Source organism: Ranitomeya variabilis, chromosome 7 (genome assembly GCF_051348905.1).
Source record: "Ranitomeya variabilis isolate aRanVar5 chromosome 7, aRanVar5.hap1, whole genome shotgun sequence".
Classification (NCBI taxonomy): domain Eukaryota; kingdom Metazoa; phylum Chordata; class Amphibia; order Anura; family Dendrobatidae; genus Ranitomeya; species Ranitomeya variabilis.
In genome coordinates, this window is record NC_135238.1 from 44,669,773 (window position 1) to 44,684,356 (window position 14,584).

At 48.6% G+C, this 14,584-nt stretch overlaps 1 long non-coding RNA gene across 1 annotated transcript in view; it reads left to right on the plus strand.

The window, feature by feature from the left end:
* The first annotated feature begins 2,772 nt into the window (after positions 1-2,772).
* The window catches only part of LOC143785838 (uncharacterized), a 36,298-nt gene continuing 24,486 nt past the window's right edge, over positions 2,773-14,584 (plus strand). The window contains exon 1 of the long non-coding RNA XR_013218108.1: positions 2,773-3,254. This is a non-coding gene — a long non-coding RNA (uncharacterized LOC143785838). The remainder of the gene's footprint in view (positions 3,255-14,584) is intronic.

The following is a 14,584-nucleotide window of genomic DNA, read 5'->3' on the forward strand; positions in this document are numbered from 1 at the left end:
TTTCCCTGTGGAGGGATTCAGGAAGACGGCCGCCACAGGCGGCGCATGTGCAGACTGAGATCGCATCTGGACCAAGATCCGAATCTCCACCTTCGGTGGCTCACAGCTTCAGAAATATGGCCGGCAGGAAAGCAATGCGCTTCACTTAGCTCTTACCGCCAACATTGGGCCCGCAGCATTGCACGGATGTGACACCCCCTCCTCCCATTCAGGGCCCGCTGCATTGTCCCACTTCTGCCACTGCAGACTTCCAGAGGAGGGGACTCAGCCTCCTGTGATCCTGTTTACAAGGCGGGAGACCGCTATTACTGGATCGGGGACGCTATTACAGGGCAGGGACATGTGTATGTATGTGCACACACACACACACACACACACACACACACACACTGCACAGGGGGACACAGTAGGCACACACACAGACTGCACAGGGGGACACAGTAGGCACACACACAGACTGCACAGGGGGACACAGTAGGCACACACACAGACTGCACAGGGGGGCACAGTAGGCACACACAGACTGCACAGGGGGGCACAGTAGGCACACAGACTGCACATGGGGGCACAGTAGGCACACATACACAGACTGCACAGTAGGCACACATACATAGACTGCACAGGGGGCACAGTAGGCACACACACACACAGACTGCACAGGGGGCACAGTAGGCACACATACATAGACTGCACAGGGGGGCACAGTAGGCACACACACACACAGACTGCACAGGGGGCACAGTAGGCACACATACATAGACTGCACAGGGGGCACAGTAGGCACACACAGACTGCACAGGGGGCACAGTAGGCACACATACATAGACTGCACAGGGGGGCACAGTAAGCACACACACACAGACTGCACAGGGGGCACAGTAGGCACACATACACAGACTGCACAGGGGGACACAGTAGGCACACACAGACTGCACAGGGGGGCACAGTAGGCACACACAGACTGCACAGGGGGGCACAGTAGGCACACACACAGACTGCACAGGGGGACACAGTAGGCACACACACAGACTGCACAGGGGGACACAGTAGGCACACACACAGACTGCACAGGGGGACACAGTAGGCACACACACAGACTGCACAGGGGTACACAGTAGGCACACACACAGACTGCACAGGGGGACACAGTAGGCACACACACAGACTGCACAGGGGGACACAGTAGGCACACACACAGACTGCACAGGGGGACACAGTAGGCACACACACAGACTGCACAGGGGGACACAGTAGGCACACACACAGACTGCACAGGGGGACACAGTAGGCACACACACAGACTGCACAGGGGGACACAGTAGGCACACACACAGACTGCACAGGGGGGCACAGTAGGCACACACAGACTGCACAGGGGGGCACAGTAGGCACACATACATAGACTGCACAGGGGGGCACAGTAAGCACACACACACAGACTGCACAGGGGGCACAGTAGGCACACACAGACTGCACAGGGGGACACAGTAGGCACACACACAGACTGCACAGGGGGGCACAGTAGGCACACAGACTGCACAGGGGGGCACAGTAGGCACACACACAGACTGCACAGGGGGACACAGTAGGCACACACAGACTGCACAGGGGGACACAGTAGGCACACACACAGACTGCACAGGGGGACACAGTAGGCACACACACAGACTGCACAGGGGGACACAGTAGGCACACACAGACTGCACAGGGGGACACAGTAGGCACACACACAGACTGCACAGGGGGGCACAGTAGGCACACACAGACTGCACAGGGGGGCACAGTAGGCACACACGCACAGACTGCACAGGGGGCACAGTAGGCACACATACATAGACTGCACAGGGGGACACAGTAGGCACACACAGACTGCACAGGGGGGCACAGTAAGCACACACGCACAGACTGCACAGGGGGCACAGTAGGCACACACGCACAGACTGCACAGGGGGCACAGTAGGCACACATACATAGACTGCACAGGGGGGCACAGTAGGCACACACAGACTGCACAGGGGGGCACAGTAAGCACACACGCACAGACTGCACAGGGGGCACAGTAGGCACACATACATAGACTGCACAGGGGGACACAGTAGGCACACACAGACTGCACAGGGGGCACAGTAGGCACACAGACTGCACAGGGGGGCACAGTAGGCACACATACATAGACTGCACAGGGGGGCACAGTAGGCACACACACAGACTGCACAGGGGGACACAGTAGGCACACACACAGACTGCACAGGGGGGCACAGTAGGCACACACACAGACTGCACAGGGGGGCACAGTAGGCACACACACAGACTGCACAGGGGGACACAGTAGGCACACACACAGACTGCACAGGGGGGCACAGTAGGCACACATACATAGACTGCACAGGGGGGCACAGTAGGCACACATACATAGACTGCACAGGGGGGCACAGTAAGCACACACACACAGACTGCACAGGGGGCACAGTAGGCACACATACATAGACTGCACAGGGGACACAGTAGGCACACACAGACTGCACAGGGGGCACAGTAGGCACACAGACTGCACAGGGGGGCACAGTAGGCACACATACATAGACTGCACAGGGGGGCACAGTAGGCACACACACAGACTGCACAGGGGGACACAGTAGGCACACACACAGACTGCACAGGGGGGCACAGTAGGCACACACACAGACTGCACAGGGGGGCACAGTAGGCACACACACAGACTGCACAGGGGGACACAGTAGGCACACACACAGACTGCACAGGGGGGCACAGTAGGCACACATACATAGACTGCACAGGGGGGCACAGTAGGCACACACACAGACTGCACACACCCATCACAAGCCAGTGCCACCAGAGCTCAGCAGTCTCCAGTGAGCAGTAGAGCAGAGCCTCAGCAGGATAACCCCGCAGCAGTGTGCCGGCATGAGTGCCTCACTTCAAGCCGAGGTCTGGCTCTGGCCCAGTGTTCTCCACTACCTGTCAGACCCCAGGACCGTCCTAACCAGCTGCGATGTGGACTGGGGACGCTGTGCCACTCTGGATCTCCTCCTTCCAGTCAGGTGAGTTCGGCAGACACTGACTGCACACAGAGTGGGCGTGTCTGTAGTGCAGGGATGCAGCTGCCGACACCCAGCCTTTAACCCAGCAAGCAGCCAGAAGCTGGGGGACCGTCCCAGGGGCATCTGAACCCTGCGCCCCAGCCCAGCCTGCCCCTGGTGGGATCCGATACTCCCACAGCAGCCGGAAGACAGGTGGGTGGGCGGCCCGACACAGGACTATGAGGCAGAAACTGAACTTGGCGCCTCAGCGAGGAGGGGGTAGGGCTTGCACTGTGACTTGTTTCCGGTGTTCTGAAATTTGTCGGCATGTCGTAGATAGTAGGGATGGGCGAGGCTACGGAGTCACGTGGCGCAAACTGACCAATCACGGCCAAGCAACAGCTGAAGCTGCAGGGTGGAGAGAAGAGGAGCTCTGGGCGGCAACATGCCTGAAAATTTCAGGGACGGGCGTGAGTATGGCACCTGGGGGCCTGGTTAAAACCACAATAGTGAGGGAGGGGGCGTGACAAAGGGAGGGGGGCGTTACTATGCTCAGAAATTTCAGGGCGTCCCCCTCCCTTTGTCACGCCCCCTCCCTCACTATTGTGGTTTTAACCAGGCCCCCAGGTGCCATACTCACGCCCGTCCCTGAAATTTTCAGGCATGTTGCCGCCCAGAGCTCCTCTTCTCTCCACCCTGCATCTTCAGCTGTTGCTTGGCCGTGATTGGTCAGTTTGCGCCACGTGACTCCGTAGCCTCGCCCATCCCTACTATCTACGACATGCCGACAAATTTCAGAACACCGGATCCCTGTGCATTACACATGAGGGCGGCGCGCTGTATCTGACACCCCCGCAGCAGCCATAAGACTTAGGAGGGCGGGAGAAGGGAGGGCGGGAGATGGGAGGGAAGGAGGGCGGGAGAAGGGAGGGAAGGAGGGCGGGAGATGGGAGGGAAGGAGGGCGGGCGGACCCGGACTATTTAAAAAAAAACAAAAAAAAAAAAACACCTTGCCTTGCTCAGGTGCCGCCCCCCCCCGCATCTTACCGCCCTAGGCACGTGCCCTCAAGTGCCTAGTGGCAAATACGGCCCTGGCGATGATAATGTGTGCAAACAGTAAAGCGCTGTGGAATATGTTAGCACTATATAAATAAAGATATTATTATTATGTCTTCAATAAACATTTTTCAGCGGCATAGCTGATAAATTAAAGAACATGTTAAAGACCTTCAACCTTTCTAAATATAGCTAGCTCTTCCAGTGACCATTACCCTTCAGGCTACTTTTCGGGAACCACATAATGATGCACGTGTGGCTGCTACCATACTGAATGTGTCCCCATCCTTGCTGACTCATCTCTTCTCAGAACTGCAGCTTCAAAGACCTGTCTGACACTTATTCATTCCCCAGAGACCTTTAGGGACTCTACCAAAGTTCCTGGCAATACATCCCCTTCAGCAACTCGCCTGCTAAAAGTATTTTGCTGCCACTGATGAAGTTCTTCTTATTTGCTTCCTCTTCCTTTCTGCTCTTTTCATCCAAACACCCCCCCAGGTTCTGATCACCTTAACCATAGGGTATCTGTACTTCTCTCTTCCTATTACTTAACTAACTTAAATAAAACATTGGGAGTTGTTATAGAGGTGGAATGCCATCCTCTAACCCCTCACACTCCTCCATTCTTTAATGATGGTCATCCGTGACCATCCAGGACCTGTAAGAAGGGTGAGCGTATACACAATAAAACACAGTAAATCGATCAGGACTGAAGGCTTAATATAGATGTCTTCTCCTCCACTGATTGGCTCCTATAGGTTAAGGGCCCCAGAAGACCAACAATACAGTCCTGAGCACAGTCCATAACTTTTTAAAATTTCTACTAAGACTGGTCCTTTTTGATAAGGACCCCAGAAACCACCAGTGTCCCTAAAAATAACAGTATCTGTTATTAAGGGTATCAGACACCCACAGATGCACCAGCATCTGCAGTCCAGCAGAAAACGTTACAAAAGGCATATCAAAACAAAAATCAAAAACAAAGATCTAACCAATTTGGCTATTACAGACTCATCTGGCCTTGTGGGTGTCTGGCCGCACACTGCATTGATCTCTCGGCCATGGGGTAATGTGACCGTTGTTTTTGACCCCTGATGAACCCTCAACAACTTGGAGGGGGAAACGCGTCGGGTCCTTCTTCTACCTCCCGCTGATAAGTATTGACTTTCTATTTTCTCTGATACCGGCCCCCTGTGATATTTTTTCCGGGTGGAGGCTATGTGTAAGGCGATTGATGGGAGACTTTTTTTTCTTGGATCGATTGTGGGTCCTTGATTCGATCTGTTATGATGAATTGTACACATTTTGTCAGCGTTTAGGTATTTAGATTTGTGTCCTATTGGAATTGTGTCTTTACTATTTCTGATTTGTACTCCGTAGGGCATTTAATAATATCATTGGGTGTGTTTAAATAATAAGTGCAATATTTGGATCTGCAAAGTAAGGGATCCCTGTGTAGACATTTTTTGGAAATCAATAGGTATGTATCAGGTGGTCATTGTTTTGAAGCAGAATACTCTTTTGAATACGAGATAAGTCTATTCAAGCTGCTTCTTTACCCACAACTTTTTTTACTTTGAGATAAGAGATACCTCTAATCAGATTTTACTCACCAGATAGAGCCCAAACACAGGCTCATAGAATTATTAGCTGCTGCAGATCAACCTCTCCTCGTGACCAGCCAGAGTAAAAAAAAACTGACCATGAAGGGCCGGACAAATGCCACTGCATACCACCGTTTTTGGCACCAGCACTTTATGAATTCGACCATCTCCCCGGGGTAGAGACTGTGTAGCCAAAGGGGGAAGGTACCTCCACTTGACAGTGCTTCTGATCACATAAATACGGTCTTTGGTCTCTTTTTTCTCTAAGAAACTGAAGCCTCACTTAATATCAAATTCTAGCACTCGGCCCTTTGTCTGGGCTTCCTACCTGGTCATGCGGCAGTCTAAGTTTGAACCTTCCAGCCACTCCCTAATATAGATATTAAATATCCATCCAATTCCTCCCCTCCACTACGTCATCATACCCTGCTAGACATTCCCACCACAGACTTTTCAGAGGATGGCTAGGGGTACACTCTAGTGGGGATGAATAGAATCACATCTTCTTCCAGTAAATTTCCAGCTTGGGCACTTCTGCCCCATATATCTTTTAGCAGTGGTACGCATGCGCTGCCCATGGACCTGTGGGATTGGCGGCTGGCGGTCAGTTGCGAGTGGTGCTCCTACGTCTTCTAAACAGATGATCTGGGGCTTCCGACCGTGTGACCGGTGGCAGTCAATACCCCCTTTTGTCTCAGGTGCCGTTAGGACGGCGCATGCGCCGAATGTACTGCTGAACATATTGGGTTCATTATAAGTCTACCACTTAGGCGAATGCGCATGAGGCCCACATTTGCCACTTCATATGTGGTTTCCGGTGTCCATACGGAAGTACAGCTATCTCAACATTAGGACATATGCCCTGTCCATACGCAATTACACACGGGCGCATGTGCAGTCCAGACACATAGTTTTCTTTCCTCTTACACAAACAGGCAGCAGCAAATTAACATCGCAGTGCATACTATTTAAACCGGCACACCCCCTGCCCTGACACGCCTCCCGAAGAAGCAGTTGTGAAACGCGCGTCGGGGAAGAGGGACGCCGAGAGAATTCCACGTGGCTATACATAAGGTAATAGTGTAGTTTTACATATATTTATAGCTGCAGCACTATAGCACTTTATACATTAAAATAATAAGGGTCAAATATTTAGGCACCCAGCTATATGGAAATGCCCAGTTAGCTTATACCTTATAGTCATTATGCTATTTCTGCTTCAGTGTGAATAAATCGTATTTACTCTATTAATAGCCCATAGAATTTTTAGGAAGACTCTATGGCTGTATAGTCCCTCGTTGTAGGATTGAGCACCCTTCCTTTTATGTTTACTTTTTGTTTTTGATTTTAATATTAATTAATAAAAATGATTTTTATCTATCTAATACTATTGTGGTGGATCAGTTCTTATTATTACTAGGTCACCATATAGTGAAAATTAGCTCACCTCTACTAGTCTGGCTGTTGCCCCTCCAGATTCTTCTTTCTCTTACGGAGATTCTGCGTCCATTCCAACAGCTTGCTACACAATTGCTGGAACTGGAACGGCCTCTTCAGAGGGTGGTGCCACAAAACTGACTGCCTCAAGAAGTGTTCTTTTGGCCGCATCAGCGGAGTCTGGTTTGGCTGCTTTTGGCACACCGCAATGCTGGCGGGCACCTCTTCCTCTGGTATAAGGCTCCAGTATCACACCCAGAGTTCATAGACCAGAAGCCACATGTCCAATTTTTATATGGAGAGGGACATGTAACTTAGGCAGCCAATGACAGAAGTCCTTGTGTGTGGACGTTGTGGATGGTTTCTGTGCCCTTATTAGGCTTCCGGAATTTCCACACATTAAGTTAATAAAAAAAAAAAAAGAATAATAGTCCGCCACTCATCTGACCTCTCGTCACCACCTCCCTTCATCAAACATGTCCCCCTCGCTCATCAAACAGCACCACTATCCAAGCCAAAGTCTTCACAAAAGCATTATTGGAAAATTGATCATTTATCTAACTTTGGCTTAATTTTGACGAGTTTGAGGAAAATGCTGCGGAACATTAACACAAATCCGAATGTTCAAGGTTCTTGCCGAATTTGAGGTTGGCGAACTTATTCTGAACAAGTTCGCTCATCTCTAATCGTCAGCTCAACATTTCTGAAGGCCTTGAAGACCAAGTTACAAGATGGCCATGACTGAGAGGTATCATCAATGCTCAAAATCACTGAGCTGGAAAAAAGAGATAATTGCAGTTCATTCAAGCCAGAGTTACTCATAGCAGATGGGCTGTGAAAAATGTGCTGAATTCCTAATTGTAGTAGAATTCACTTTAAATACCGACAATAACCAATTAGTTTGTAAGGAAAATGCCAAGGTGGGGTCCTGTAACAGAGCCAGAAGGCAAAACTCTATAAACCTAAGTACAAGGTACAATACCAGATGGGTTGCATCTAACGATGAGGGGATCAGGGAAATTTCAAATTCGCCAATTTGTGCAGTTTTTCCTGGTTTGGGGTCTTTGCAGAGCTTAGAGCGTAATATTAAACATAACATTAAAAAAAATTATAAAAATCCTTATACTTACCTCACCGCTCACCTCTCCGGCCCCACCGGTCCGGTCCTCAACGCATATTCTGATCCCTGCTGTCTGTGCTGAAATCCCGGCTCTGATGAAGCCAGGGAAGATTCTGCACAGGTGCACAATTAGGGCACAATGTCATTACATATCGAGGTGCACCATGACCTTGCACACACATTTGTAGAGTCATCCCAAGCCTCAGCAGAGCAGAATGCTGGCTCACTGCCAGAAACCTTGGGATTTCAGTATAAGCAGCAGTGATGATAAAATCCATGAGGAATAGAAAAATCTGCAATTTGGAGAACACAGATTTTTGGAGCATTCAGGTAATGTAGAATTCAATTCCACTCTAATGTATTCCCTTATTTGTAATTTCATCAAAGGTAGAGCCTTATCTCATAACCCAGTAGAAGCTAAGGCCGGGTTCACATTACCGTTTCTGTGCGCAGCGTATGATCCGCATACATCCTCATGCGTCATGCGTAAATATCTTTAACATGGTGCACACAGAGACATGCATTTGCATGCAAATTAACATGCATGCATCGTTTCACGGTGTCCGGCAAACGCAACGTGTTGCATTTTTTTTAGGCGTCAAATATTGCGCAATCATGCGCATGGGGACAATTGCGTCAAAACAGCGCATTGTCTATGGAAATGCATTGGTACGCAAGGACATGCATACGCATGCGTTCGATACGCATGTGTACTTCAGACTGTGCATGTCCAGGAAATGATGTCACCGCCTCCACCATGCGCATAAACAACGAAAACGCATGGCAAAACGCATTTAAATGCATGCACACGCAGTGTTTTTTTGGCATCATGCATAAGATGTGGAGGCGCAAGCATGCGTTTGTGCATGCAGATGATATGCTGCGCACAGAAACGCTAATGTGAACCTAGCCTAACAATCTTACTGGTGAAGAAATTGGAGACATCAAGGTCCCAACATCGTGCTTAAAGTCGAGAAAATAGCGCAGACTTATCAACTTTTTTTAATTGTTCACAACTTTAGTGCTGAACCCACGGCAGGACCAAGGGGTGGAATGGAGCAGCAAAGAATGCCGCAGAAAAGGCAATGCGGGTACTGTCACTGGGAGTGCAATGTTTGGGAAGATGCTGAGGGAGTACCTTGCTGACCGTACCAACGTCCTCGGTGATTCCTCTGTGCCTTCTAATTATTGGGTATCCAAGTTGGACACGAGGCATGAACTGGCTCTCTACACCTTGGACGTCCTGGCCTGCCCTGCCACTAGTGTTCTGTCAGAGCGGGTTTTTTCCCTCATCCCACAAGAATTTATATAGCTACGCTGCAAATACCAGACTCTGTGAACACTACTCATTCCCCCCTCCCAGAGTCATGTAACACAAAATAGTTAATAAATAACATTTCCCACATGTCTACTTTACATCAGCACAATTTTGGAACCACACTTTTTTTGTTAAGAAGTTATAAGGGTTAAAAGTTGACCAGCAATTTCTCATTTTTATAACAAAATGTACAAAACCATTTTTTTAGGGACCACCTCACATTTGAAGTGACTTTGAGGGGTCTATATGAAAGAAAATAGCCAAAAGTGACACCATGCTAAAAACTGCACTCCTCAAGGTGCTCAAAACCACATTCAAGAAGTTTATTAACCCTTCAGGTGCTTCACAGAAAATAAAGCAATGTGGAAAGAAAAAATAAACATTTCATTTTTTTTCACAAAAATTTTCTTTTAGACACATTTTTTTTTCAGTTTCACAAGGGTAGCAGGAAAAATTTGCCACCAAAATTTGTTGTGCAATGTCTCCTGCTGAAACCCAATATCTGGAGGAAAGCCACTTGGGCGCATGGCAGGGCTTAGAAGGCAAAGAGCGCCATTTGACTTTTTGAATGTAAAATTTGCTGGTGTAATTAGCGGATGACATGTCATGTTTGTAGAGCCCCTGATGTTCCTAAACAGTGGAAACTCGCCACAAGTGATACCATTTTGGAAACTAGACCCCTTTGGGAATTTATTTAGACGTGTATTGAGCACCTTGAACCCCCAGGTGCTTCTCAGAAGTTTATAAAGTTGAGCCATGAAAATAAAAAAATCACATTTTTCCCACAAGAATGATTTTAGCCCCAAATTTTGAGTTTTCATAAAAATAACAAGAGAAATTGCATCATACAATTTGTTTTGCAATTTCTCTTGAGTATGCCGATACCTCATACAGTATGTGGGGAAAACTACTGTTTGGGCGTACAGCAGAGCTTGGAAGGGAAGGAGCGCCATTTGACTTAATGAATGCCAAATTTGCTGAAATAATTAGCAGATGCCATGTCACGTTCGAACAGCCCCTGATGTGCCTAAACAGTACAGTGGAAACTAGAGATGAGTGACCTTGTTCGGAAAATGTTCATCAATCTCAAATTCGGTACAAACATAGCTCATTCTGATTCATGTTTTGATTCTCGAGCATTTTTCCTCAAAGTTGGAAAAATTCGGGCACAGTTCGGTAAATGATCGCATTTTCACTAATGCTTTTATTAGGACTTTGGCTAGGATAGTGGTGCTGTGTGGTCAGAGGTGGGGTACATGCTTTATGAAGGGAGAAGGTGGCGAGAGATCAGAGGAGCTGCGGACTGTTCTTTTTTTAATTAACTTAACGTGTGGAGATTCCGGCAGCCAATCAGGGTGCAGAAATCATCCATGATGTCCATAAACAAAGGCTTCAGTCATTGGCTGCTGAAGTCACAAGTTCCTCTTCATATAAAAAAAGACATGTTGTTTTGGTAGTGCCATTTTTTCAATGTAACAGCGCCGAAAGGCTGATCCTGCTGCAAGTGGTCCGATAGTTAGAAAGGAATTTTATTGTCAGCTACTTCAACTAGATAGGAACATGTGTGAATTCGACCTTCCAGCATCTACCTCGTTTGTGTTAATACTGTGGGGCAGGCAGGAGGACACATTTCCAAATCTAACTCGTTTGTGAGACTCAGTACAAGCAAAAATTGCAATAATTTGACTACTACATGCATACCTTACTCTGAGATTCTCACTGCGTTAAAATGCGGACCAGCGAGACTCGCCAACCACAGGCCGTCCCATCAACCGCATCTGTTCCTTCTTCCTCCTCCATCACAATGGCAAGTGTTTTCGCACAGGTCTCTGGACACAGAATCTCCACTTGTTTGACCCTACATAGTCAGGGTGAGTGATGACCCATCAGCTATTATGGAAATAAAGATGTCTGCTGTTTTTGTTTCACAGAGCACACCACACCTTTCTCAAACCACCATAACATTTCCACCTGCGCCTCACTCACAGTCCAGCCATCCTGTTCTCCATACTCACAGCAGCACAGCTCTCGGTCCCGCAGTTGTGGTCACGTAAAAGAATGTTTCCTCCTACACATGCCAATGGTAAGAGCTTTAACTCCACCATCTCCATTCTGTTGACCGCGTAAATGCTGCCTTTCTACCTGGTGGATACATACAGTTTCCAAAAGCTGATGGCCAAGTTAGTCCCCTACTACCAGTTGCCCAGTTGCCATTATTTCTCTAAGAAAGCTGCGCCTGTGCTACACCAGCATGTCACAGACAACATCACCCGTTCCTTGAAAATATCTATGTCTGCCAGGGTGCATTCCACCACTGACACACAAACAAGCAAACATGGCCAGGGGAATTAAATCTGGCTGACTGGGAACTGGGTGACTGAGGTGGCTTTGCGGGCAGGGGGGCAAGGGACTGCTCCACATGTCTTGGAATCCAAGGCTTACGGGACAAACCTCTGTATCTAACACTTCCTCCGCTGCTTCTACCTTCTCCACCTCCTCTAGGGCGTCCACCTGCACCCTCAACCTCTCCCTTAATAAACCACATGTTCCAATAGTGCAAAGAGAATCCCCCCTAACCCTGTACTGCGCAGCCAGGGCTCACTGCAATTAGGCAGTGTTTAAATTAATATGCCTTGGAGATCGCAGATACACAGCTCAAGAGTTGCGGACAGCTATCAAGGACAAGTTAGGGCAAAGGATGTCTCCACTGAGTGCAAATCTGGTGGTGGACATACGCCAGGGCAATCTCACACATGTGCCTTGCATGGCTCATGTCCTCAACCTGGCGGTAGAGCAATTTCACCGCCACTATCCCAGCCTGGATGCACTGCTGCAGAAATCACGATCACTGTGTGCTCACTTCTATCATTCGCACACAGCAGGTAATTGACTTGCATCGTTACAGAGGTCTTTCGGCCTACCAGTTAGCCATTTGACATGCGATGTACAGACATGGTGGACTTCCACTCTGCACATTTTGCACCGACTGTGGCAGCAGCAATGAGCCCTGGTGCACTAGGTCCTTTTGCATAGCCTGAGCAAACACAGTACTGATGGGGTGCAAATCACACTTGTGGAGTGGGAACAGATGAAGGACCTCTTCACCCCTCTGTGCAGTTTTAAAATAGTCTGCAGGAGGAGGTGGTGGTCAGAGAGAGATGGAAGCAGAGGAAGATGCGGAACGGATAATAAGATCTCTGTCATGGCTTGGACAGGGTTAATACCCTGCCCTCTCAGGGTTAATTGTTGTGGCCTCTTTTTGGAACCGGGAGGGATATTTATACCCACTCTGGACTAGGATTCTCTGTCAATTATACTTTCGCTCTGAGTGCCTGACCCCTGGTGTGCGTGTGCATACTGTGGTCTTTGGTCTCCGTGCTCGATCTGGTCTGTTGATTTTCTCGGCTTTCTGACCTCCGGCTTCCACCTTACTACCCTTCTGTCTCACCCTCCAGTACCTCCCAGTTATTGACCTCGGCACGTTTGACTACTCTCTGGCGCTGTTCGCCTCCTTTGCACCCCGGCATCTGGCTCCAACCCTGGCCACTCCCCCTCTGTCACATAGTTCAGGTCCGGCTTGCTGCCCAGTGAGTTCTTCGCCATTTTGCGCTGGGCTCCCTTACTGCGGTGAGTAGCCTCCCAGCAGTAGTTACACCCAGGATCCTTGACAATCTCTAAGTTCCGGACTGTCATCGCACAGATGGGTGCCATGGGAGGGTGGATTACAACGATCGAGGGGCTCTTATAGTGATGGGTGCGCAATAGTCAGAAGATAGAGAGGATAATGATCTCCTCTCTGTTGTCCGTGGTTGACGGGAGGGCACGGAGGAAGCAACCTTGAGTGTTACCCCTCCACCAACACACCATGGACTTGGACCTCATGGAAGCGCAAGTCACATGAGCACCTTCTTGCTGCACTATCTGCAACATGATGCCCATATTGTTAGCATTAGAAATAGCGCCGACTACTGGGTTATCTCTTGGTTAGATCAACGGTACAATAGTAAATTTTACCAGATGCTTCCTCCCCCGGAGAGGGATGTGCACTTGCTGCAGTATTGAAACACATTTGTAGACAAATTTAAGAGTGGTTTTCCCCAAGACAGCAGTTAGACACACAGTGTGCAACACAGGTCTAAACTTCCAACCCAGGGAACATCGAGGTGTCATTGCAAAAACATTAGCAGCAACAATGTAAATGGCAGAAGGAAATTCTGTAAGTTGTTTCCCACATTTTTTAGACCAGACCACGCACCAGCAGAACAGAGTACAAGTCTGACACGTGGAGTGAGGGACTGGAGGGGATGGTGCAGGAGTATCTGGAGCTCAGTATCAATACCATCAGGTGAATTTGACCATTTTGAATTTTGGTCTTCAAAAATTCAAGAGTGGCCTGAGCTCGCCTGTCACACCTTGAAGATTTTGTCATGTCCGGCAGCAAGCATTCTCTCAGAACGTGTCTTCAGGGCTGCTGGTGGTGTCCTGATGGACAAGCGCACTCGGCTGTCCCCTGAAAGTGTAGACCTCCTAACTTTCATCAAGATGAACAAGTTGTGGATCTCCAATGACTTCTGCAACCCAGTCTTAGACTGGGCAGACTAGGCGATGGTGTCATTTTTATTGTGATGCATTGATCACGCATTATTGCAGCCTGTGAAGCTTTTGCCATGGCTTCTGTGCCTGCTGTTGCTGTTGCTGCTGATGTTACAATTTTTTGAAATGTGGAGACTTCAAGCTGGGTCTTCATCTGGCGGGTTGCCTGTAATGGATGTTGTGTCACAGGCCTAATTTACGGTTTCTACTCTGAGGAAATTGATGCCACTTTAGTGATGTGTGGCAATAATTTTTTGAAATGTGGAGTCTCCTTCATGTGTGTTGCCTGTAGCAGTATTGCTCCCAGACAGGCAGGCCTGCACTTACATTAAGTCAACAAGCTGTGTTACTTTCCTTAATCTTTATACCAATAGGAGTCTACAAAGCTGATATTTCTGCCACCTGAGTGTAGCTG